The sequence below is a fragment of the Humulus lupulus genome, chromosome 8 (assembly GCF_963169125.1).
Source record: "Humulus lupulus chromosome 8, drHumLupu1.1, whole genome shotgun sequence".
NCBI lineage: Eukaryota > Viridiplantae > Streptophyta > Magnoliopsida > Rosales > Cannabaceae > Humulus > Humulus lupulus.
Window position 1 is genome coordinate 21,658,799 of NC_084800.1, and position 24,822 is coordinate 21,683,620.

The window sequence follows — 24,822 nt, forward strand, 5'->3', positions numbered from 1 at the left end:
CAGGAAGGATGATCCGAGACGATCATCCGGGAGACGTACAACTGTTTGGGGTTACGGTCGAAATGTATGCAAACGGTCCCGGAGCCTGGTAAATAACCCGGGCCCTATGTAGATGATCCGGGCCTTATGTGAACGATCTGGGCCTACAGTAAACAAAGAGGGACAGAGGTAAACGAACCCGGGTCAAGTCCTCAGGGTTGGCAGGATAAAGCATCCGTGACCATGACTCCGCCCCATGACGCGTGGGAGTTGTCCCCACTTTTCACATGCGGAAAAGGCCACCTCGGGATTGCACGCCGCCGATTCAAACCTGTGCCACCACTACACTGACTGATCTTGTCCCCTGAATCTGCCTCGTAACTCGAAATGCCCATACCAAAAGCCCCATTTGGCGGGTGATAGATAGGCCTTGGGCTGCCCCAGTGGGCTCTAATCATTTTTTGTCTTTCATATCTTTATCCTTTGTATTGGGCTTCCGATAGAGAAGCCAGTGGTATTTATATCGTTGTTGGGCCCGGGTCAGCCCGGCCCAAGCCCAGTGCTCCTGTGAGCCTATAAATACAGGTGACAGAGCACTGGAGAAGGGACCTCGGTTTGGCTGATATACAGTTACTCTGCCAAAACATAGAGAGAAACTCCATTGTTAAAGACTTTCCAAGCTCTAATACAACTGTCTCGTGGACTAAGGCTCATTAACGCCCCAACCACGTAAAAATCTTGTTTATATCTTCTAAATCCCATATCATTAATCTCGCTTAATTTTTATTAATATAGTTCCCGAAAATCTCGGTAAACAGTTATAATGCCAAAATTTATATATAGATTATTTTACTATGTTGTTATAATGGCAAAATTTAGATATAGATTATTTTACTATGCCGTTATAATGCCAAAAGTTATATATAGATTATTTTACTATGCCGTTATAATACTAAAATTTATATATAGATTATTTTACTATGTCGTTATAATGCCAAAATTTATATATATATATAAATTATGTTACCATGCCGTTAAAATGCCAAAATTTATATATAGATTATTTAACCATGTCGTCATAACTTACAATGCCAAAATTGAAATATAAACTATTTTTTTTATGTATCTTTATAATACTAAACTTATATAGGCTATGGTCACACTTTGGACTATTATGGACTTTTATTATATGACCTTATTCCCTATTATTATGGACTGATTGTAATGCCCCAAATTTCCTAATGAGGTTTAGGACCTTGATTAGGAGGCCAGGAGGGCCATAATTGATTTATTATAGTATTTAATGATTATATGCATGTTTACGTGAATTATATTATTATATGATGGTGAATGCATGCATATGGGAGTATTTATGATTATAAGGGTATTTTGGTAATTTGGCCACTGTGGGCGTAATTGTATATTTTGGGTGCGTGGTTGTGATTAATTAATATAGCCACATTATAAGATGGATTGGTTCGAGCTATTTGGCATGAGACGATCATGAGATGTAAGTGTTCGGTTTGGTCATAACGGGTTTAAGTTCGGGGCTCGGGGTGAGTCTCGGGGTGAATTTAATGATTAGAGCATTACCGGGAATTAAAGGGTAATGGGATATGATTTATTGGTATTTGGGAATATTGAGAATACCGGGAATTGGAGAGCGTTAATTATAATTAACGAGATAGGCGGGAAATGACGGTTTTACCCTCGGAAGCTTTTAGAGGGATTTATTTGGCTTAAGGGCAATATGATATTTTGACCTTAAAGATTTATATCAGCCTTAGGAATTTTGGAAGGCTGTGGATTGATATTAAGACAGAGCCTATCCTCTCTTTCTCCCTTCCTTCCCGTACAAGTTCTCCTTCACCCTCTTCTTTAAGTTTTGAAAGCCTATCTTGAGGAAGCAAGCTAGGGAGTCAAGCTTGGGGAGGTTAAGCTTGAGTTCAGCCATTGGGAAGGATTCAAATCGTGTTTGGGGTAAGTTTCTACCATTAATTTCTGGTTCATACTCTGTTTTGAGTTTTAGCTTTTGACTTGTGAATCACTTGTAGAAAGTTTGAATTAATGGAGGTTTGGGTGATGTTTACTTTGGGTTTTGATGAGAGTGAGTTGTAGAGGATGTTTGGTGGTTGAATTGGGTGTTAGGTTGGGGTTTGGGACAAGTTTGAAGGGCTGGCTTGAGAGGAAAACGCAGGGGAGAGTTGGCTGGTGCGTGCTGGTTTCTTGGCTGGTTTGCGAAATGAGTCGCGGTCTGTCTATGGTGTGCCGCGGCCTGTGATGGATTTAAAGGTGAAAATGGCTCTGTCAGGAGGGTGAGCCGCGGCATGGCTCTGGTGAGGCGCGGCCCATCAAGGCAGATTTGGCCAAAAATGGGTTTTTGGCCTAGGGATGCTAGCTTAAGGCCTCGGGGTTGATCCTAGTACCCAGTTAGGTGGGGATTAATGTCCCGGAGGCTAGATATTGGTTTGGGAACTTATGTTGATCATTTTTATTGATGATACCTTATATTTGGTTATGGCTAGGTGACCGCTAAAGGACTAAAAGTTGATCGTTCTCAAGGGTCGTTCTTTTAATCGTTCTAGCTCGACTTTGAGGTAAGAAAACTGCACCTTGTGTATATGAGACATGCATGGTTATTATTAATGCATGTCGGTTGATTATTATGTATGACATGCATGGTTATTATGATGCATGTTGGTTGATTAATGAGTATGACATGCGTGGTTATTATTGATGCATGTCGGTTGATTATTATGTATGACATGCATGGCTATTCTTGATGCATGTTGGTTGACTATTAAACGTGACATGCATGGCTGTTATTGGTGCATGTTAGATTGCTGGATTTATTGCATATGATGCATGAGAAACATGTGATTGGGACATGCTTTATATACTGAGTATGATATCGTTCAGAGCTTGAGCCTCTGTGTTTATGCATGGCCCTAATAGCATTGATACCTGTTTAGTAAGCATGCTAAATGCCTCGTTTATGGATACGGAACATGAGATATATGGTTGGTGGCATGTCTTACTTGTGATTGACACTGACTAGTCAGGGACCGACTCTAAAGTCGAGAATCACGCATTGAATGGCTCTATGGCATTAATGCTAGACCGACCCTAGGGTCGAAGAACTTATAAGCGCTTGCCTGGTCTACAACCAGATGACTATAGCCAAGGTATATGACCCCGGTGACCGTTTGTCACATGGCTAAGGGACGTTGTCCATAGTTTCGACTCTAGAGTCGGGAGGAAGGTTATGTTGGTGACCATTCGCCATGCACCTGTCCTAATCAAACTAATGAAAAGATCACTTATCAATTAAGCCCTGGTGACCCTATCGTCACATGGCTAGAAGGAGCGATGCTCATTATTGTGACTTTTGACTATTGTCACCTATTTGCTTGGACTGATAGTCCTGAATGGTTATTATGATCGTTGTTGATATTATATCATGCTTTATTGTGTTTTCTTGCTAGGCTTTGGCTCACGGGTGCTACGTGGTGCAGGTAAAGGCAAGAGGAAGCTGGACCATCCCTGAGTTGGAGAGCTTAGGTGATGACGTGTACATATGCAGCTGCTCGTCCACCACGGCCGAGGTTTAAAGTGGAACTAGGGTTGAACCCTGTTTTGCTGCTTAGAACGGCCTGTTGTAAATATTTTTCTGTAATAGACTCTGAAATTATATTTTCGGGATCCCAAAGTATATATATTAAACGTTCTAGTGAAACGTTACATCTTAACCAAAGTTTTTAATCCCTAAACTGCTAATCATACTTAGCTCACGATTTTGGCCAAATGACTCGGTTAGCGAGTTTAGCACTGTTTACAAGGCACACCGTAATGGTCCCTGGAGTTTGGGGTGTTACACTGATACTATGACCTGGACATTTCCGTATGACCATGACCACGACTTTTAGATCGGAATCTTGCCATGGACAATTATAGTATGACCATACACCTGGACATAAAATAAACAATAAAATAAGAAAAATGGAATAATAACAATTATAAACTAAAATTACATCATGTAGATTTTATGTAAGTTAATAGTTTGTGTTTTTATGAGGAAGCTAACAATTTCGGTTGTTTTATCAAGACGCAAGGTAAGTAGAATCCTCATCTACAATACAAGTATTTTATGTGTCTTATGTGCATTTATATGCTTTATATGTTATTCTACCATGTTGTTATGCATAAGTTATTTTTAAGAATGTCATATTTCTTATGCATAAGCACGCATAATGTTCACAAACAAGTTATTGAAAGCGTTAAAGTAGAGGTGCTACTTGGGAGACCTACGTCCCAAAAATGTAAGGAGGGAGATGTACTTCCCTATATAATGAATGTTTATGAGGGATAAATTCCTTATTATCATGTTTATGTTCAGGTGGGAATGTGATTCCCTATGTAATGCCGGCAGCAGCATCCTCTAGGGCCCAAAAGAAAGGAAAGTGAAAAAAGAAAATACATAACATGTTGCACGTTTATTTTAATGCATATGAGGTAGTTATTATGCTTACTGAGCCTTAGCTCATCAGATAATGCTCTATATTGTAGGTAAGATGCCCCAAATATAAATCGTTGATGAGTATACGCGGAGCTAACATGACTGTACATATGGGACTGACCTGAAGGGAGTGGAGTTCTGCTATGCTATTTTATAAATAAACGAGAAACTTGATTTTATATTTATATTTCATAAAAAGTATTTTGTGAACTTTATAATTTACATAAAGCTTTAAAAGTATTTCATGAACGTTGTAATTTACATAAAGCTTTTAAATTTATCGGTTGGATTCATCTCTAATTCTATGTTAAGGTGTAGTAATGCCACGAAAATTATTTATAAAAGTATTAAGATTTGTATGTAAGATAAATTTTTTTATTTAATTTGTGGGTATTATATGATTTGAAGTTATGAACATTAGTTTATGTATTGTTTAATAAAGTTTTTTTTTGTAAATTCAGAATTTCAGTATTGTCGTATTCAGGTTAAACTTTGTTTTTTTTACACTATATATGTATGTTAAGAAAGGAGGTCGTTACAGTGATGTTCACTGTAACCAAGGATTCACACATTTAGTGGAGTGATACTTGTTGTGAAAATTTATTCAATTAAAATACGCAAGTATACGTAGCCGCACAAGTAATATAATGTAAAGTGAGATCGTCTCCACAGGGATTTTAAACTAAATTATTGTAAAATCAACTAAGAACAATTTAAAAATATAAGAACAAAATTAAATGAATAATTGGGATATGAATCTGACATTTAGTGTGTATATGTAATTTGAATTAAAATAAAATAAGAAAGAACAGGAGAAATTAGTTTGAGAGAAAATCTATGTGAACAAGTAAGTCTGGGTGGTTAATCCCCCTATAATTTCTTTCCAGTTGTTATAGCAAAGATTCAGCAATGGTTCAGCAATTGAGCCCAGAGTTAACAGATTTCACAAATGCCCAGTAAGCTTTTTCCAAAACCCACTGATAAACGTTTACAACTCAACTCAACACATTCCTGTATTAAATCAGGTTGTACACAGTCATTTAAACACCAAATCTCATGTTACACAAGGCAGCAAAACATCCCTATTTTACCACTAAGATTTACCTAAAAACAAGGTATTTCTCTTGCATCAATTAAGTGGGTTCAACTAGCCTAATTCCTTCCAAAATTAGATCTAGCTAATTAATTGTTACTCATGGCCAGTAAACAACAATCAGTTAACATTAACAACACTTAATTGAACAATGGCACAATTACTACATCCATGCATCAAAACATTACTTCATTATATAGGGTTCATAACCACCCAAATCCTTAGAATATTAGTTCATTTATGAAATTAGAGGTACAAAACCAGCATCAATTAAAGTATCCATGAAGTTTGTTCACAACTTAGATAGAGAGAAAATACAATACAAAATGAAGAAGGGAGAAGAAAAGTTAGAAGGAATTGTTGTGCTCAATCCCCCTAGTCGTCAGCTCGTGGTCCTCTTCCTCCTCTGTATTCTCTCTGTTTTCTTGCTTTTCTTTCTTTGTACTTCTTTTTCTCCCAAAATGGTGCTCAGAATCAGCTCCCTTCCAAGAATGGGGTCCTCCCCCTATTACGGCTGCCTCCCCCCTTTTTAGGGTACTTTCTTTTACCCTAATAGGAAAGTCATTTCCTACTTTGTCCTTCACACGCCACCTCGCCCAGCTGACTTAATCCATTAAAATAATTGCCACATAGGCGCTGATGTAATTACTTAAGTGCGGCTGGCTTTTGTCCACGTCATTTGTCTTCTCCCCAGGATTGCTATGCGGTTGGCCTACAGCATCGAAACAGCAATGCTCCCCTTTCAGTCCCCGTTTTCTTTCTGTTCCCTACAATTCCCTTTGGCGCTTTGAAGGTTCCTTTCCTGAATAACAAAACACATAAAATTTACATAAATATTTATAATTACTAACAACAACTCACAGACTCTTAAATGGACTCACTACTTAAAACATAAAGGCAAAAGATGAACAAATTTACAATTAACACACTTTCATTACTCTTTTCAGCCTAAAAACAAGTTCAAAGATCATAAAAATAACTCTAAATCCTAGAGTTTTCAACACCCCAAACTTGGCATATTGCTCGTCCTCGAGTAATGAAGAAAACAGAAATAAGAACAACACACAACACACACACAACTCAAATGACAACACAGACACAGACTTGTACATGAGAGAGTCCTGAATAATCCAATATGGCTTAGTGAAGAAATGCGGAATGGAATGGAATGATGTGCTGGCAGTGCTTATGCCCTGACTTTATATATCTCATTTCCCATTTTCAGTGTTAAAGATATCACTAATGCCTCCCTAAAGTCACCCAGTCAATAGTGTGCACAAATGCTTCCCACCAACACCTTGAATTCCTCTAACAACTACTCTTGATCCTCAAGTTTAACTATCTGCTCCCATAGGTTGAATTAGTGCACTCCTCTCCACTAATGTAGCCTAGCTTTACCCCTTAGATCAAAAGGACTTTACTCGGCTTGTAATGTAAGGCTTAGGTTAGGGTAGGATAAAAGATAATATTTCTAATGGCTTATAACCTAACCACCTCAAATTATCAAGAACCTCTCTCATTATTATTTATTTTTTTTCTCAAGCTCTCGCCCAAAATGTATTTTTAACCCACACTAAATAATTTGATTTAGCTCTAATTCTCTTGCTATTTTTATTTCCACATTCAACTAGAACAATAGAAAGAAGCCTCCAACATTTTCTTGGATGGGGTTTGTACACCCCAAACTTAGTTTCAAAACTGCCTCTTTCTCTCTCTTTTTTTTTTGTCTTTTTTTTTTTTTTTTTGTTTTTACTAAACTCATTGTAACAGTAAAGAGATATATATATATAGCAAGAGAAATATGAATATTTATGTGAGCTTATTCCCACACACCCCAAACTTAATTCCCATCATTGTCCCCAATGTGGCTAACAAATGAAACTTGGAATAGCTCACCACATGGCTAAAAACTAACCCCACTCACCCCAAACTTACTGCAAATAATCTGTTCTTGATAAATTTGAGCAGCTAGGTTTGGTTAATGAAAGTTAAAAATAACAATTTAAGCAGGGGGTATCATTAATGATAGGTATTAAGAAAGAATAGTCAAATTAGCTCAACTAAGGGTGACAAAGGGAAATTAATATACAAAGGGACAGCGTGAAAGGCCCAAACGTCCAAAGATGGCCTAAATCATTTCTAAAGGGCAAAACTAGCTAGGATTTCACCTCAAGGGGCTCACTAAACAATTCTAGAAGCTTAAAATTTCACAAGAAAGCAGTTGTTCGAACAATTCAAAGTATGGTGGGAGAGTATAAGTACACAACTATTGACCAGGGACTAAAAGAAAGCAATACGGATATCACTAGCACCTAAACAAGCATATTTAACATATAAAATCCGGGCAACACACCAAATGGACTGAAATGGAAAAGTTCATCATCGAGCAGGACACTAAGCCAGATTAAATCACAATATTTCTCATGCACAAAAACAACTAACACAGCAACACCAAGAAAACAATTAAAAGCTAACACAGAAACTAAACAACCTAGACAAACAACAAACTAAGAACAATCACATAAACAGAAAATAACAGAAAGTAAACAAACAAAAGGGAAAGGAAACCCCCTCTACTTGGAGTCCTCTTCAGGGAACTCCGCATTGTCGCCAACATCGCCAGGCCAGGTACTCAGAAGTTGCTCAGGGAATGCGGGGAATTGTGGACCAGATTTAGGCATAGCCTTTTGCAGCACATTCTTCATGGATGCTTCCCGTTGCTGCTCATAAGTCCACAAAGTTTGCAGACGCCCACAGATTTGCTCCTGCCGCTTATGCATTTGCTGCTGCATTTGTCCAAGCTGGGTCAATCTCTCCATGATGGGGTCACTGGAGGTGGAGGAGGATGCAGCATATGCTTTAGGGGCGCGGGCCGGGCCAAAGCTAATAAGCCCTTTTGGTAAGATGAGCCCCTCTTCAGGCCATACAAGGACGCCAGCATCTCGGCAGATGGCAGTGATAGTGGACGGCAGAAACAATTTTCCTTTTTCTCTGTAAGCACATTCAAAGATTTCCTGCGCCAAGACAGTCCCAACGTCAATGGGCAGCCCTTTTGCGAGGCAGAACATCATCCATGCACGGTCTCGGTTGACAGTGGAGTCATGTGACGTGGGGCATAAGGTCGATTGCACAAAACTATAGAGACACTTCAGCTCATGCTCCAAATCAGTTCGGCGGAAACGCAAATTCCCATGGATGTCGAGGTCCCACTCAGATCCGGGTTTGGCCAAGTCGGGCATGATATCTTGAAGCAACTCATCATCTACATGACCCCGGAGTAGAGTGAACTGGCATTTGACGGACTCCAACAAGAAGATGTTATTTATCACCTCGGCCGAGAAGGGGACTTCTACTCCTCGGACAATGAACTCGGTGGGACACTTATCGGCTAAGAAATTAGCGTAAAGCTCCTTGACCAACTCGGACACAGCTGGCTCAGGTTGTGTACACAATGCTTCCCAGTGGCGATCTCGGATCATAAGGGCCACCCAACCGGGCAAAGCACTTAGGTTGGTATTCGCTGCAATGAGACCCCGCTCCATGTAGAAATCACGCTGGGATATAGAAGTGTGGTATTTGATCTCAGCTGTCTCGGAGTCAAACTTTGGGACATCGGAGAAAGCCTTCTTTTTAGCCTTTTGTGCGCAGTTCTTGATTTTCGGCATGGTGAGTCGATGAGTGTGGTTTGGATGACAGCAAGAGTGAGACAGCACAGAGTAGTAGAGTAAACATTGGTAACCAAGAATCCACTAGCTGACTCCCCAAAAGACACACGAATAGAGAAAACCAAAGCCCCAACAATAGCAACACACAGCCACAAGTGTATATTCTGAATAAAGGACTAGTACCCCAACTGGTTGGACTGAGCTGAGAGTGCCGTGGCTGAGTAGAGGCAGGCACGGTCTGGGTTGTGCCGAGTGGCTTGAGCTGGAGAGAAGTTCCTCTAGGCCGGTGACAAGGGTCTCGTTTGGTTGGGCTACGGCGAGTGCAGAAGCAAGGGCAGGGCGTCACGGGGTGCGGTCGGTGGTAGTTGGGGTGGATTTCGTGATGTGGGGTCGATGGGTGGATCGGGGTTGTTTCCGTGAGTTTGGGTGCCGACGGGGTCCGTGAGGTCGTGGGTCGGCGGGGTGCTGGTTCGTGAGCGGCGTGAAGCCGTGGGTTGGGTCCGTGAGGTGGAGAGGGGGAGCTGGGGTGGTGCGGCCGAGATGGGTTTCGTGAGGTTGATGATGAAGATATGGCCTCCCCCTTTTTATTAGGGTAAGGAAACATTTGGGGGCCTCTTTTGTCTTCTTCTACCCTTTTGTTTGCTTTTCGTACAGAGGGGCCCATTTCGAATTATCTGCTTTCTTGACCCCTCTTTCACCTGTTGTGATTGCTGCCCAGAATGCTAAATGAATGCTGTAACAACTGGGCAAGCCCCCACCATTCCAGAAAAACTTCTCTACCTTCTTGCCCTGCTTCATCTAACTCCCCAGCTTTAAAGCCTTCCCGCACACCATATTTTTATTTAATATTAATATATATATATTTTTTCTTTTACCTAAATATATATAATTCTTTTAAAAGAAAATGCTACACCCCAAACTTAGTTACATTTATTGTATATTTACAATCTGCCTTTTACTCATGGGCTGCCCAAGTGTGATACAAGAAATGCAGGGCAACCCATAGTCTTTCTCCTTCAAGCATCCTTCAGACTGACGGAGGTCTTTTCTCTGTCGACCTCCCCACCCCAGTAGTGCTTCAGCCTTTTCCCATTAACTTTGAACTCCCTCCCGGACTGATCTTCTCGAACTGAAACAGCTCCGAAAGGGTAGACTTCAACCACTGTAAACGGGCCAGACCAGCGGGACTTGAGCTTCCCAGGGAACAGCTTCAACCGTGAGTTAAACAGCAGTACTTTCTGGCCTTTCTCAAACACTCGCTCTTGAATTTTCTGGTCATGCCACCGCTTAGTCTTTTCTTTGTACAACTTGGCATTTTCATAGGCAAATAGCCGCATCTCTTCCAGCTCATTCAGCTGCAGCTTTCTTGCTTCCCCAGCAACTAAAAAATCCATGTTCTACTTCTTCAATGCCCAAAATGCCTTGCGCTCCAATTCCACGGGAAGATGACAAGCCTTCCCAAAGACTAGGCGATATGGTGACATACCCAATGGGGTTTTGAAAGCTGTTCTATACGCCCAAAGAGCGTCATCTAACCGCTGTGACCAGTCCTTCCGACTAGGATTTACCACCTTCTCCAAAATCCCCTTTATCTCTCTGTTGGAGATTTCCGCTTGCCCGTTTGTTTGAGGGTGGTAAGCGGTGGCGATCTTGTGCTTGACACTGTATTTGGTTAACAAAGCAGCCAATATGTTGTTGACAAAATGGGTTCCTTCGTCACTGATCAAAGCTCTTGGAGTCCCAAAACGTGTGAACACATGTTTATGTAAAAACTTCATCACCACTTTAGAGTCATTAGTGGGGCTCGCCACTGCCTCCACCCATTTTGACACATAGTCGACAGCTACCAAAATATACAGATTTCCAAATGACTGTGGGAATGGCCCCATAAAGTCGATTCCCCAAACATCAAATAACTCCACTTCCAGAATACAGTTCAAAGGCATTTCATTTCTTGCTGAAATGTTTCCCACACGCTGGCAGCGGTCACACTTTTTAGCGAACTCATGGGCGTCTTTAAAAATGGATGGCCAATAATATTCGGATTGGAACACTTTAGCTGCTGTCCGCTGTCCACCGAAATGGCCACCATATGGGGCTGAATGGCAATGTTCTAAAATGCTGGCAACTTCAGTTTCAGGCACACACCACCTCATTATCTGATTGGGGCACTGCTTGTAAAGGTACGGTTCATCCCAGTAATAAAATCAGATGTCATGAAGAAACTTTTTCAGTTGCTGTTTGTTGAAGTCAGGTGGCTGTACTCCACTTACTAAATAATTCACAACATCGGCGTACCATGGGACACTTTCCTGGTCTAAAACCAGCAGCTGCTCATCTGGAAAAGAATCATGAATCTGTAGTGTTACCTCACTGGTAATGCTGCTGTTAATGCTGGTTTCCAGCCGCGACAAGTGATCCGCCACTTGGTTTTCAGTACCCTTTCTGTCGCGTATTTCAAGGTCAAATTCTTGCAGCAATAAGACCCAGCGAATGAGCCTTGGTTTGGACTCCTTCTTGGCTATTAAATATTTTATTGCTGAATGGTCGGTGTAGACTATAACCTTTGTGCCCACTAAGTAAGATCTGAATTTTTCAAAAGCAAAAACAACGGCCAGCAACTCTTTCTCTGTGGTGGAGTAATTAATCTGGGCATCAATCAATGTTTTACTAGCATAATAGATAGAGTGAAAAATCTTTCCTCTCCGCTGTCCGAGGACTGCTCCAATAGCGAAATCGCTCGCGTCGCACATAAGCTCAAAAGGTAAAGACCAATCAGGCGCTACAATTACTGGAGCAGTTATTAGAGCTGTTTTTAACTTCAAAAATGCTTCCTTACACTCATCGGTGAAATCAAAGGGGCGGTTTTGTTCCAGCAACGTACACAGAGGCTTAGACACCTTGGAGAAGTCCTTAATAAAACGCCTATAGAAACCTGCGTGTCCCAGAAAACTCCTTATCCCTTTTACTGTAGTTGGGGCTGGTAACTTCTCAATTACTTCCAGCTTTGCTTTATCGACTTCAATCCCCTTTTTAGATACTTTGTGACACAACACGATACCTTCCTGCACCATAAAATGGCACTTTTCCCAATTGAGGACTAGATGGGTTTCTTCACACCTTGCCAAAACCTTCTCCAAATTAGATAAACAGCTCACAAAAGAATCGCCATAGACTGAAAAATCATCCATAAAAATCTCCAAAATATTCTCTGCCATATCCGAAAAAGATTGCCATCATGCACCTTTGAAAGGTGGCTGGTGCGTTACATAAACCGAATGGCATCCGTCTAAAAGCGAACGTCCCATAGGGGCATGTGAATGTGGTTTTTTCTTGGTCTTCGGGGGCTATAGAGATCTGATTATAGCCGGAGTAACCATCAAGAAAACAAAAAAATTCCTTCCCAGCCAGGCGATCCAACATTTGATCAATGAACGGCGATGGGAAGTGATCCTTCCTTGTGGCTTTGTTTAGCTTCCTGTAATCCATGCATACCCTCCATCCAGTCACTATGCGAGTAGGAATCAATTCATTGTTATCGTTTGTCACCACTGTAACCCCTCCTTTTTTAGGAACGCACTGTACTGGGCTGACCCACGAACTATCGGAAATTGGATAAATAATACCATAGTTTAGCCACTTGATCACTTCTTTTCGGACTACATCTTTCATCACTGGATTTAACCTCCTTTGCTGCTCCACAGAGTTGCTACAGCCAGATTCCAACAAGATTTTATGCATGCACAAAGCTGGGCTAATTCCTTGTATATCGGCCATAGTCCAGCCAATAGCCTTCTTATGTCGTCTTAATAACTCCAGCAAAGACCCCTCAGCATCAGCCTCTAAACAGGAAGAAATAATTACTGGAAGTGTGTCATTGTCCCCCAAATAAGCATATTTTAGGTGGCTGGGCAGCGGCTTTAATTCTAATTGAGGTGGTTCTTGAATGGACGGTTTTTGCGGCTTAAAATGTCCTTCAGGCAGATTTAATGCTTCAAAATATTTACTGAATGTTCTGGCTGGTTTACATGAGTCTACCCAAGTAACTTGAGGTTCTTCTTCACTGCTAGAGTCTTCAGAATCTTCAAAAATCTGAACTCCCAACTCAGCCATGTCAACTTCCTTATTAAACTTCTCAGCCACAAGCGTCTCAATCACATCCACACTAGAACATTCTTCGAGTTCATCAGGAAATGTCATAGCCTTGAATACACTAAATGTAACTTGTTGATCATTTACCCTCATAGTGAGTTCACCATTCTGTACATCAATTAATGTTCGCCCTGTAGCAAGAAACGGTCGCCCCAAAATAATTGGTACTTCTCTATCAGCTTCATAATCCAGAATAATGAAATCGGTTGGGAATATAAATTTGTCCACCTGTACTAACACATCCTCAATTTTCCCTTCCGGATGGGCCATGGATCTATCTGCCAGCTGCAATGTCACCGTTGTAGGCCGTGCTTCACCAATACCAAGTTTCTTAAAAATAGACATTGGCATGAGATTAATACTTGCGCCCAAGTCGCACAATGCCCTTCCTACATCTCGTCCCCCAATAGAACATGGGATCGTAAAACTACCAGGATCCTTCAATTTCGGAGGGATTTTACTCTTCAACATGGCACTAAAACCTTCTGTGAGAGCAACAGTTTCGAACTCTCCCAGCCTCCTTTTTTTCGTCAAAATATCTTTTAGAAATTTGACGTAATTTGGCATTTGTTCCAATGCTTCCACTAAGGGAATATTGATGTGGAGCTGTTTTAAAACATCCAGAAATTTCCTGAACTGCCCATCTTGCTGTTGTTTTCGAAACTGCTGAGGAAATGGTGGGGGCGGCTTTGGTACAGACTTTATTAGGAACAGATTGCTGACCCGATGCTGTATCAACTGGGCCAGTTTCAGTAGCTTCACTTTCTGGTTTGTTACTAGATTCTCCTTCTGTTTGGATTGAAGTGGGCTCCCTACTGCCCTTTGTTTTCTCCTCAGAATTTTCCACAATTTTTCCACTTCGTAAATTAATGGCCTTGCAATGTTCCTTCCCATCCCTCCTCGGATTTTCTGTGTTGCTAGGCAAAGAACCTTGAGGCCTATTTTTCAGATCATTGGCTAATTGCCCCAGCTGCATTTCAAGATTACGAAGGGATGCTGCCTGACTTTGTATCACTGCATCATTCTTTGCCATATAGTCCCTCATTAGACTCTCCAAAGAATTGGATTGAGAGCCTTGAGTGTGTTGCAGTTGTGGAGCCCTTGGCTGCTGAGAAAAACCTGGCAGATAAGCTTGCTTCCCTTGTGCTGGTGCGCTGCTGGAACTTGCTCCTTGACCCCCCCAAGATAGATTCGGATGCTGTCTCCAAGCTGGGTTATACGAATTTGAGTATGGGCCACTGTTTCGGTTAAAATTCTGGTTTCCCACATAACAAACTGTTGCTGGGTTAGAAGGGCAATTTTCAAACATGTGCCCATCTCCACAATATACACAGGAAATGTCTCCACTTTGAATAGCAGCAGCTGGCTGAATGTTGTTCCCCAAACTCAGATTTTTCAGAATATTAGTCATGGAGGCCATTTGGGCTGTCAAAGCTGTTAATGCATCTACTTCAAGAACCCCCGCCACTTTTCTACTTGTTGGAGCTCTTGTATTAGACCACTGATAATTGTTACTGGCTATCCTTTCCAGAATTTCGAAAGCTTCATTATAAGACTTGGACAAAATAGCTCAGTTGGCCGAGGCGTCTAATACCATTCTAGAAGCTGCATTGAGGCCATTATAGAAGGTCTCCATCTGTATACAGTGCGGGATGCCGTGGTGTGGACACTTCCGCAAAAGCTCTTTGAATCTCTCCCACGCATCACTGGTAGATTCATCTTCAAGCTGCTGGAAAGACATAATTTCACTTCTGAATTTTGCATTTCTGGTGGGAGGGAAATATTTTCGTAGAAATTTCTCAGCTAGATCATTCCAATTTGTAAGGGAATTAGAAGGCAAAGTGTTGAGCCATGATCTAGCTCGGTCTCTTAATGAGAATGGAAATAGCTTCAACCTTAATGCTTCTTCACTCACTCCTTGAAGCTTAAAGGAATCGCTCACCTCCAAGAATGAACGGAGGTGGAAATGAGGATCCTCCGTTGGCATCCCGCTGAACTGCCCCACGGTTTGGAGCATTTGAAACATCACTGGCTTGAGCTCGAATTGAGGTGCTTGTATTTCTGGCCTCACAATGCCTGGGTTTAGCTCATTAAACATGGGGGCAGCGTATTCCCGTATTGCTCTGGCTCTGTCATCCGCCAAAACAATGGGATTAGTAACTTGCTGGCCATCCCCCTCTTCATCAACATGCTCAGCCATAGTGCCTCGGCTGTTAGCCTTTTGATTCTTTCTCCTTTTTCTGAAAATACGTTCGATCTCGGGGTCAATAGGAGCAAGTTCAAAGTCATCTTGTTTGTTCATGCACTAGATAGACCTGAAAGTATACAGCCAGAACAAACAGATTTAAAAACAACAGAAATAAATTGCAAATTAGTTGATAAAACAGAATTTAATTTTAAATCCCCGGCAACGGCGCCAAAAACTTGTTGTGAAAATTTATTCAATTAAAATACACAAGTATGCGTAGCCGCATAAGTAATATAATGTAAAGTGAGATCGTCTCCACAGGGATCTTAAACTAAATTATTGTAAAATCAACTAAGAACAATTTAAAAATATAAGAACAAAATTAAATGAATAATTGGGATATGGATCTGACATTTAGTGTGTATATGTAATTTCAATTAAAATCAAATAAGAAAGAACAGGAGAAATTAGTTTGAGAGAAAATCTATGTGAACAAGTAAGTCTGGGTGGTTAATCCCCCTATAATTTCTTTCCAGTTGTTATAGCAAAGATTCAGCAATGGTTCAGCAATCGAGCCCAGAGTTAACAAATTTCACAAATGCCCAGTAAGCTTTTTCCAAAACCCACTGATAAACGTTTACAACTCAACTCAACACATTCCTGTATTAAATCAGGTTGTACACAGTCATTTAAACACCAAATCTCATGTTACACAAGGCAGCAAAACATCCCTATTTTACCACTAAGATTTACCTAAAAACAAGGTATTTCTCTTGCATCAATTAAGTGGGTTCAACTAGCCTAATTCCTTCCAAAATTAGATCTAGCTAATTAATTGTTACTCATGGACAGTAAACAACAATCAGTTAACATTAACAACACTTAATTGAACAATGGCACAATTACTACATCCATGCATCAAAACATTACTTCATTATATAGGGTTCATAACCACCCAAATCCTTAGAATATTAGTTCATTTATGAAATTAGAGGTACAAAACCAGCAGCAATTAAAGTATCCATGAAGTTTGTTCACAACTTATATAGAGAGAAAATACAATACAAAATGAAGAAGGGAGAAGAAAAGTTAGAAGGAATTGTTGTGCTCAATCCCCCTAGTCGTCAGCTCGTGGTCCTCTTCCTCCTCTGTATTCTCTCTGTTTTCTTGCTTTTCTTTCTTTGTACTTCTTTTTCTCCCAAAATGGTGCTCAGAATCAGCTCCCTTCCAAGAATGGGGTCCTCCCCCTATTACGGCTGCCTCCCCCCTTTTTAGGGTACTTTCTTTTACCCTAATAGGAAAGTCATTTCCTACTTTGTCCTTCACACGCCACCTCGCCCAGCTGACTTAATCCATTAAAATAATTGCCACATAGGTGCTGATGTAATTACTTAAGTGCAGCTGGCTTTTGTCCACGTCATCTGTCTTCTCCCCAGGATTGCTATGCGGTTGGCCTACAACATCGAAACAACAATGCTCCCCTTTCAGTCCCCGTTTTCTTTCTGTTCCCTACAATTCCCTTTGGCACTTTGAAGGTTCCTTTCCTGAATAGCAAAACACATAAAATTTACATAAATATTTATAATTACTAACAACAACTCACAGACTCTTAAATGGACTCACTACTTAAAACATAAAGGCAAAAGATGAACAAATTTACAATTAACACACTTTCATTACTCTTTTCAACCTAAAAACAAGTTCAAAGATCATAAAAATAACTCTAAATCCTAGAGTTATCAATACTCAAACTTATGTGTACATGGGTAGCAAGTTGAGCTAAATACCTTAAGGAATTTATAGTCAGGTAGTTTGGAATGTAATATCTCAAAGGGTGATTTATTATTTAGAGCAGGAGTAGGGAGCCTATTAATGAGATATAGGGATGTTTGGAAAGCATCCCACCAATATTTTTGTGGAATTCCAGCTTAAGCCAACAGAGTGAGACCCATCTCTATGATGTGTCTATGCTTTCGTTCTGCTCTCCCATTTTGAAGAGACGTGTGTGGACAAGAGTGCTGAAAACCTATTCCCTTTTCTGTGACAAGGTTGGTGAATGCTTGATATTCACCACCTAATCTGTTTGAAGCTCTGTCAAACTAGTTTTCAGCAAGAGAGTTGAATTGAACAAAAGCATTTAATGCTTCAGACTTGGCTCGCAAAGGGTAAATCCAAGTATAGCGAATATAATCATCTACAAAATGAATGCAGAAGCGGAAATTGCTGTTTGACATGACGGGAGCTGGTCTCCAAACATCAGTGTGTATGAGTTCAAGAGGAAAATTGGCACGATTATGATTAGTTTTAAAAGGAAGAGAGTGAGACTTTCCAAGTTGTCATGAATCACAGAAAAACTATTCTTCATTACTGATGTTTCTTACATTGATTTGACTCAAAACTAACCCTAGGACTCGATTGGATGGATGGCCTAGCCTTTTATGCCATTTCTCCTTGATTGAAAAGAAGACCTCTCAACCACTGGTTGAGTTACATCGGTTTTTGACTCAGTAGAAAAACTAGAAAAAGACTTAGACACAAAATAGGACTGAAAAGAAGAGCTCGACTTGGATTTATAAGTAGAAGCTGACTGATTGCTTGGTAGAGTGAATTGATAGAGTCCATCCTTAAGTTTCCCTTGGAGCACTGCCTTCTTGGTTGCCTTGTCCTTCACAAAACAACAATTAGAGAAAAATTCAACAAATACATTATTGTCTGAAGTTAGTTTTGAAATTCTAATAAGATTTTTAGATACCTTAGGGACCTTAGGGACATGTAAAACTTCATTTAAAACTAGAGAATGGAGAGAGAAGTTTGTTTTCAAGTTACCACCACCAATGTGAGAGATGGTTAGTTTGTTTCCATCTACCACAGTGAGATGCTCCTTACCATTATTGTAATATCCCAAATTTCCTAATAAGGTTTATGACCTTGATTAGGAGGCCGGAAGGGCCATAATTGATTTATTATGTTATTAAATGATTATATGCATGTGTTAGGTGTATTGAATATGCATGTGAACCCATTCCTGATTAATTGGGTGATTTTCATATTTTGGCCATTTCGGGCATATTTGGCATACATGTGGTATATGTGTGGTGCTTATTTATTATTTGGTTATGCTAGGGTTACTCAGCACGAGACGATCCTAGGAGGTAAGTGTAATGCCCCGAATTCTCCGATGTGGTTTAGTGGCAGGATTAGTAGGCCGGGAGGGCCATAACTGTTTAATTATGCCATTAAATGATTATGTGCATGTTTATGTGAATTATATTATTATATTATGTTATATGCATGCATGTGGGTCCACATTTGAATATTATGATTTTTTGATAATTTGGCCCATTGAGGGTAAATTTGTGTGTTTGGGTGCATAATGTAATTTGTGAATGAGATTCCATTATTATGGAGATATATTCGAGCTATTCGGCATGAGAAGGTCCTATATAATGAATTAGCGGTTTTGTCATAACGGGGTCAATTATTGGGTAATAAGAATGTTTATTTGATGATAAATTGGGAATTATTGAGATCAGGAAGAAATTCTGGAAGTTTTGACTATAATATTCCCGGGAGTGTTTTTGGGACCATGAGCACTAGGTTTTATTTGAGGTTACTTAAGCTTGAAGTAGCTTGTCAGATAGAACGTACGTTAGAAAACCTCTCGTTCTTCCCCGTTAGCTCATTTTCACCGTTCGAAGCGTTTTCAAAGATATCTTGAGTTCTAGGAGTTGGAATCAGGCGAGGATCGAGGCATAGCGATCCTAGGAAATATTAAAAGCTTCTTGACCGAAGGATCTGACGAGAAACAACCCAATCAAAGGTAATCTAAGTTTAAAGTTTTGAGTTTTTAGAGTTTCTAAGCTTTGGATTGGCTTTTGTGAATTGTTGAGTTTTTGGTTCGATTGAACCTTGGGTTTTGATGGTTTTGGAGCATTGGGAAGCTTGGGAACTTTGATTTGATGATTTGGTAATGTTTAGGCATGATTTTGGAGGCTTTGGGATGTTGGAGAACAAGTTTGGGCATGTTCTAGGTTGGGCGTCGTGGCCCTGTTCTTGGGGTGCCGCGGCCCTAGCTTGAAGAAGCAGGTGGCTGAGTTTGTGCCTGCTGGGCGCCGCGGCCCAAGGTGCCAGGGCCGCAGCCCTTGAGCAGGGTTGAGCCCGTTTGAGTGTTTTGGCCCCGGGAACATGGTTTTAGGCCTCGGGATCGTTCCTACTACTTGGATTAGTTTGGATTGATGTCCCGGAGGCTAGATATTGGTTTGAGAACCTATGTTGATCATTTTATTGATGGTATCCTATAATTTGTTATGATTAGGTGACCGCTAAAGGACGAAAAGCTAGACTGTTCTCAAGGGTTGTTCTTCTATTCATTCTAGCTCGAATCAAAGGTAAGAAAACTGCACCCCATATGTGACATGCATGGTTATTCTTGAGGCATGTTGATTGTGTAAATGTGGACATGGATTGATTATTGAATGCTTAGAAAATCTTGCTCACTTGTGCATGGTACTGACTCATTAGTTAGATTTGGCAAAGGTGTCGGCATCAACTGTGAAGCTGTGACTCATTAGTCAGGTTCGGCAGTGGTACTGAGCATTGGTCACACGGTGCTGACTCATAAGTCAGGACGGCCTTAGCGTGTTCAACGCAAGCCAATAAAGATTAGATCTAATCGATATCTGCATTGGATGACTAAAAGAGCATTAATGCCGGACCGACCTCAAGTTCGATGAATATTATAAGCGCTTGTGTGACTTACCTATCAGTCACTCATCTGTTAAGTTAGAGACTTACCTTTCAGTCTCTCGTCTATTTAAGGCTAGTGGCTTACCTAGCAGCCACTTTTCTATTTAAATTAGTGACTTGCTTGTCAGTCACCCAATATGGTTTTCTAGAACCTCAAGTGATATTCATTCATCTGTTTAAGAGCTATAAGCTCTGTGTGATTATAATGATAATCATTTGATAATGTTTATATTCAATACTGTGTTTTCTTGCTGGGCTTTGGCTCATGGGTGCTATGTGGTGCATGTAAAGGGAAAGAAAAGCTCACCCAGCCTTGAGTGGAGAGCTTAGGTGGTGATGTGTACATATGTGGTCGCTTGACCACCACGGCCAAGGAGTTCTCAGAGGAACTAGGGGGTTTACCCTATTTTTGCTGCTTAGGTCGGCGGGTTGTAATTTTGAAACAGTAATGACCTTTTGAGTTGTAAATAACTTGTAAATGTTCTTGTGGGCCCATGAACAGTTTTATGTATTAAATAATACATATCCTTTCCTTTTTGTTGTTTTTAACCTTAGCTTGTTAATAACACTTAGAACACGTTTTTAACCAAAGGACTTGGGTAGCGGGTCAAATTTCCAGTTCACCGTAACGGTTCTGGGGTAACCAGGGCGTTACAGTAAGCTAGTGGGAAAGTCACAACGGGATTTATACTTGACTCGGAGTGAGTCAAGGGGTATTTAGTGCATTACCAGGATATTGGGTAATAGGAATAAATATTTGATGATAAGTTGTGAGTTAGTAAGATCAGGGGGAAATTCTGGAAGTTTTGACTATTTTGCCCCCGTGGACGTTTTCGGGACCCTGAGTGTTAGGTTTTGTTTGAGGTTACTTAAGCTCGAAGTAACCTCTTAAGAAATAAATGTTAGATAATATATGTTATTGCCTCAATGGAAAAGGTAAGATAATACAACTCTATGCAATATATTACAAATAAATAATGATTGATTAAAAAGAGTGTTACAACTCTATAATTGAAAAATACAAACAAACAAAGAAAGGAAGAGGAAGAAGGAGAATAAAAGAATGGTGAAAGATACAACTCTAAACAAAAGATTACAAGTAAAGGAAATGTGTTTGAAACAAAAGAAAAGAAGATTGCAACTCTAAACAAAAGTTACAAGTAAATAGAAAATGAAAATAAGAAGAAAATAAATAGAGAAAAATGCAAGAACAAAACAATAGTAAACTCTCACTTACACAACCTAAGTGAAGAGGGTTGGGGATCACCAACTTGAACACGGTTTAAAACCTTTGTCCAAAAGCTTATTTCCCCCTAACTCAAGCACTAAGGGATCTCTCACAAATTTTTGGAAATGCTTTCTGGAATAATCAAGCCTCAAGGTGTATTTTCCAGCGAGTACGAAGTAACATATAAGCCACGGACTTCCCTCAAATCTCAGGTATTAGCTGACTTCATTGCAGATTTTACACCTAACATACATGTGCAGGCAAAAAAAGAGCTTTGCTGTCTGACCAAGGGATAGTCAGCCGAAATTTGGAAGTTGCAAGTAGACGGCTCAAGTAACACTAGAGGAAGTGGACTCGGACTCGTCCTGACTTCACCCCAAGGTGACGTAATCGAACAAGCAGTCCGATGCGGGTTCAAAGCTACCAACAATGAAGCCGAATACGAAGCAATGATAGTTGTACTCGAACTAGCCAAGGAAATGGGAGTCAAAAGGATCGTGGTCTTCAGTGATTCTCAGTTGATAGTCAACCAAATGCATGGTAGCTACCAAGCTCGGGATAACAAGATGACAGCCTACCTCAACAAGATTAAAAAGTTGCAGTCGGTCTTCGACGAGTTTACTATCAACCAAGTGCCAAGAGGGGAGAACAATCATGCGGATGCATTAGCAAACCTTGGATCCTCCATCCAGACAACCGACCCTAAGACAATACCTGTAGTATATCTCCAATGGGCAGCTGTCTGGAAAGATGAAGAAGAGCAAGTTAGTGACATCTTCAACAATCAAACATGGATGACTCCAATAGTCGAGTACTTGGGGCAGGACATACTTCCCGAAGATAAGAATGAAGCATATCGGGTCAAGGCTCAATCAACCCGCTTCACTATTATACATGGTAAACTTTATAAACGTTCATTTTCTGGTCCATATTTGAGATGCATTGACCCTGCAGAGGCCAAGTACGTACTGGCTGAGTTGCATGAAGGAGAGTGCGGCAACCACTCTGGAGGACAAAGCTTGGCGCACCGTGCCCTAACACAAGGCTACTACTAGCCAACCATGCGAGCCGATTCCTCCGACTATGCAAGACGATGCGACAAGTGCCAACGGTTCGCCCAAATATCCCACCAACCTCCAGAGCGTTTAATCTCCATCACATCCCCTTGGCCATTCATGAAATGGGGGATGGACATTGTAGGCAGGCTTCCAACCGCACCAGGACAAAAGATATACATGCTTGCAGTGACTGACTACTTTAGCAAGTGGATCGAAGCAGACTCATTCCACCAAGTCCGAGACAAAGAAGTAAAGGGCTTCATTTGGAAGAATATGATCTGCAGGTATGGAGTACCAAAAGAAATCGTGACGGACAATGGCTCTCAATTCATCAGTTTCGACTTCCAAGACTTCTGCAAATTCTGGAACATCAAGCTCAGCTTCTTCACACCAAGGTATCCCCAAGAAAATGGACAAGTAGAGTCATCCAACAAGACTATCATGAAAAACATCAAGAAGCGCCTCGAAAAAGCTAAGGGAAGATGGCTGACGAGTTGTCGGGAGTCCTATGGTCCTATCGAACCACAACCAGAATTGTGACGGGGGAAACACCATTCTCATTAGCCTACGGGATGGAGGCAGTCATCCCTACTGAGAGTGAAGTTCCGACAGCCAGATATGAGCTGACGACGGACGAAGAAAATTGGGAAAACATGTGCCATGAACTCGACACCATCGACGAAAGAAGGGACAAAGCACTCTTAAGAGTCTCGGCCTATCAACAAGGCATAGTCAGACATTACAATAAGAACATTCGCGCTCGGACATCCAAAGTGGGAGATTGGGTACTACGAAGGGTGTTCCAGAACACTAAGAAAGCGGGAGCAGGTAAGCTCGCCCCGACATGGGAAGGTCCCTACCTGATCACAAAGGTAGTCGGACATGGAGCATACAAGCTACAAACTAAAGACGGACGTGAAATCAACAACAGCTGGAACGTTGTCCACTTAAAACAGTATCATTTTTAACTCAACCCAGTCTTCTTTCATTTTCTTTCATCATTGATCTCACGGTATCTTCATTCAAGAAACATACTGACACTAAATCATTCCAACACAGCCTAGTTTCAGCACAAAAATTGTCATTTTCCAAATCGTTCTAAAACGTCCCAAATCCTTTCCCACATGATTTTGTAACCTCCAAACACCTATTGGGAGTTAAAAACATGTCTCCAACAGCCATATTTCATTATGGCTTTATGAAATTCAATCTCAAATGTGTAACATATAATATACACATTATTGGGTAATATTTGGGAGTTATAAATTTGTAACTCCAAAATATGTCACATTTGGGCACACACATGTGTCCAATTTTGTGACTCTCAATAATATGTTACAAGGTGTGACAAATCACATTTGTGTGACAAATTATATTTTGTCACATTATTTAATATAATATTATATAATACGAAATAATATAACATTCCCTCACTAGATTAAATAATCACTTTTTGTAGCACTTATTTAATCAATCAAACATTATATTAAAACATAATATTCCCCCACTTGATTAAATAATCACTCTCTATAGAAACCTTTGCATTGGTGAGAATCGGGGGATTGAGGCTAAGTTATCTTGAAAGGAATAGCCAGTCCAGATGTGAGACAGAAAGAATAAGGTCCCGAGGAACAAAGTGATACCTTGAGTCAAGGTATGTTGCAGAAACAATAAGGTCGAGGAAGTGACCTGGGAAACTGGAATCAGTTTTGCGGAATTCTTATTCCGGCAGTTTAGATAAATTTCGAGGATGAAATTTCTGTAAGGAGGGGATAGTTGTAATGCCCCGAAATCCCTAATGCGGTTTAATGGCTGGATTAGTAGGTCAGGAGGGCCATACTTGTTTAATTATTCCATTAAATGAATATATGCATGTTTATGTGAATTATCTTATAATATGATGATATATACATGCATGTGGGTCCACATTCGTTTATTAAACTGTTTTGGCAATTTGGGCCGTTTAGAGCATAATTGTGTATTTAGGTGCATTTTGTGATTCATGAATGAGATTCCATCATTATGGAGATATATTTGAGCTATTTGTCATGAGACGGTCATATATAATGGATTAGCGGTTTTGTCATAACAGTGTCAATTATTGGGTAATAAGAATGTTTATTTAATGATAAATTGGGAGTATTTGAGATCAGGAGGAAATTCTGGAAGTTTTGACTACAATATCCTCGTGGGTGTT

The 24,822-nt window shown here is 40.4% G+C and overlaps 1 non-coding gene and 1 pseudogene across 1 annotated transcript; one reads left to right on the forward strand and one right to left on the reverse strand.

The window, feature by feature from the left end:
• The window catches only part of LOC133795129 (uncharacterized), a 130,292-nt pseudogene that overhangs the window by 88,417 nt on the left and 17,053 nt on the right, over nucleotides 1-24,822 (reverse strand).
• Nucleotides 15,058-15,164, forward strand: LOC133798978 (small nucleolar RNA R71). The gene has a single exon (XR_009876189.1). It is a non-coding gene; the product is annotated as a small nucleolar RNA R71 (small nucleolar RNA).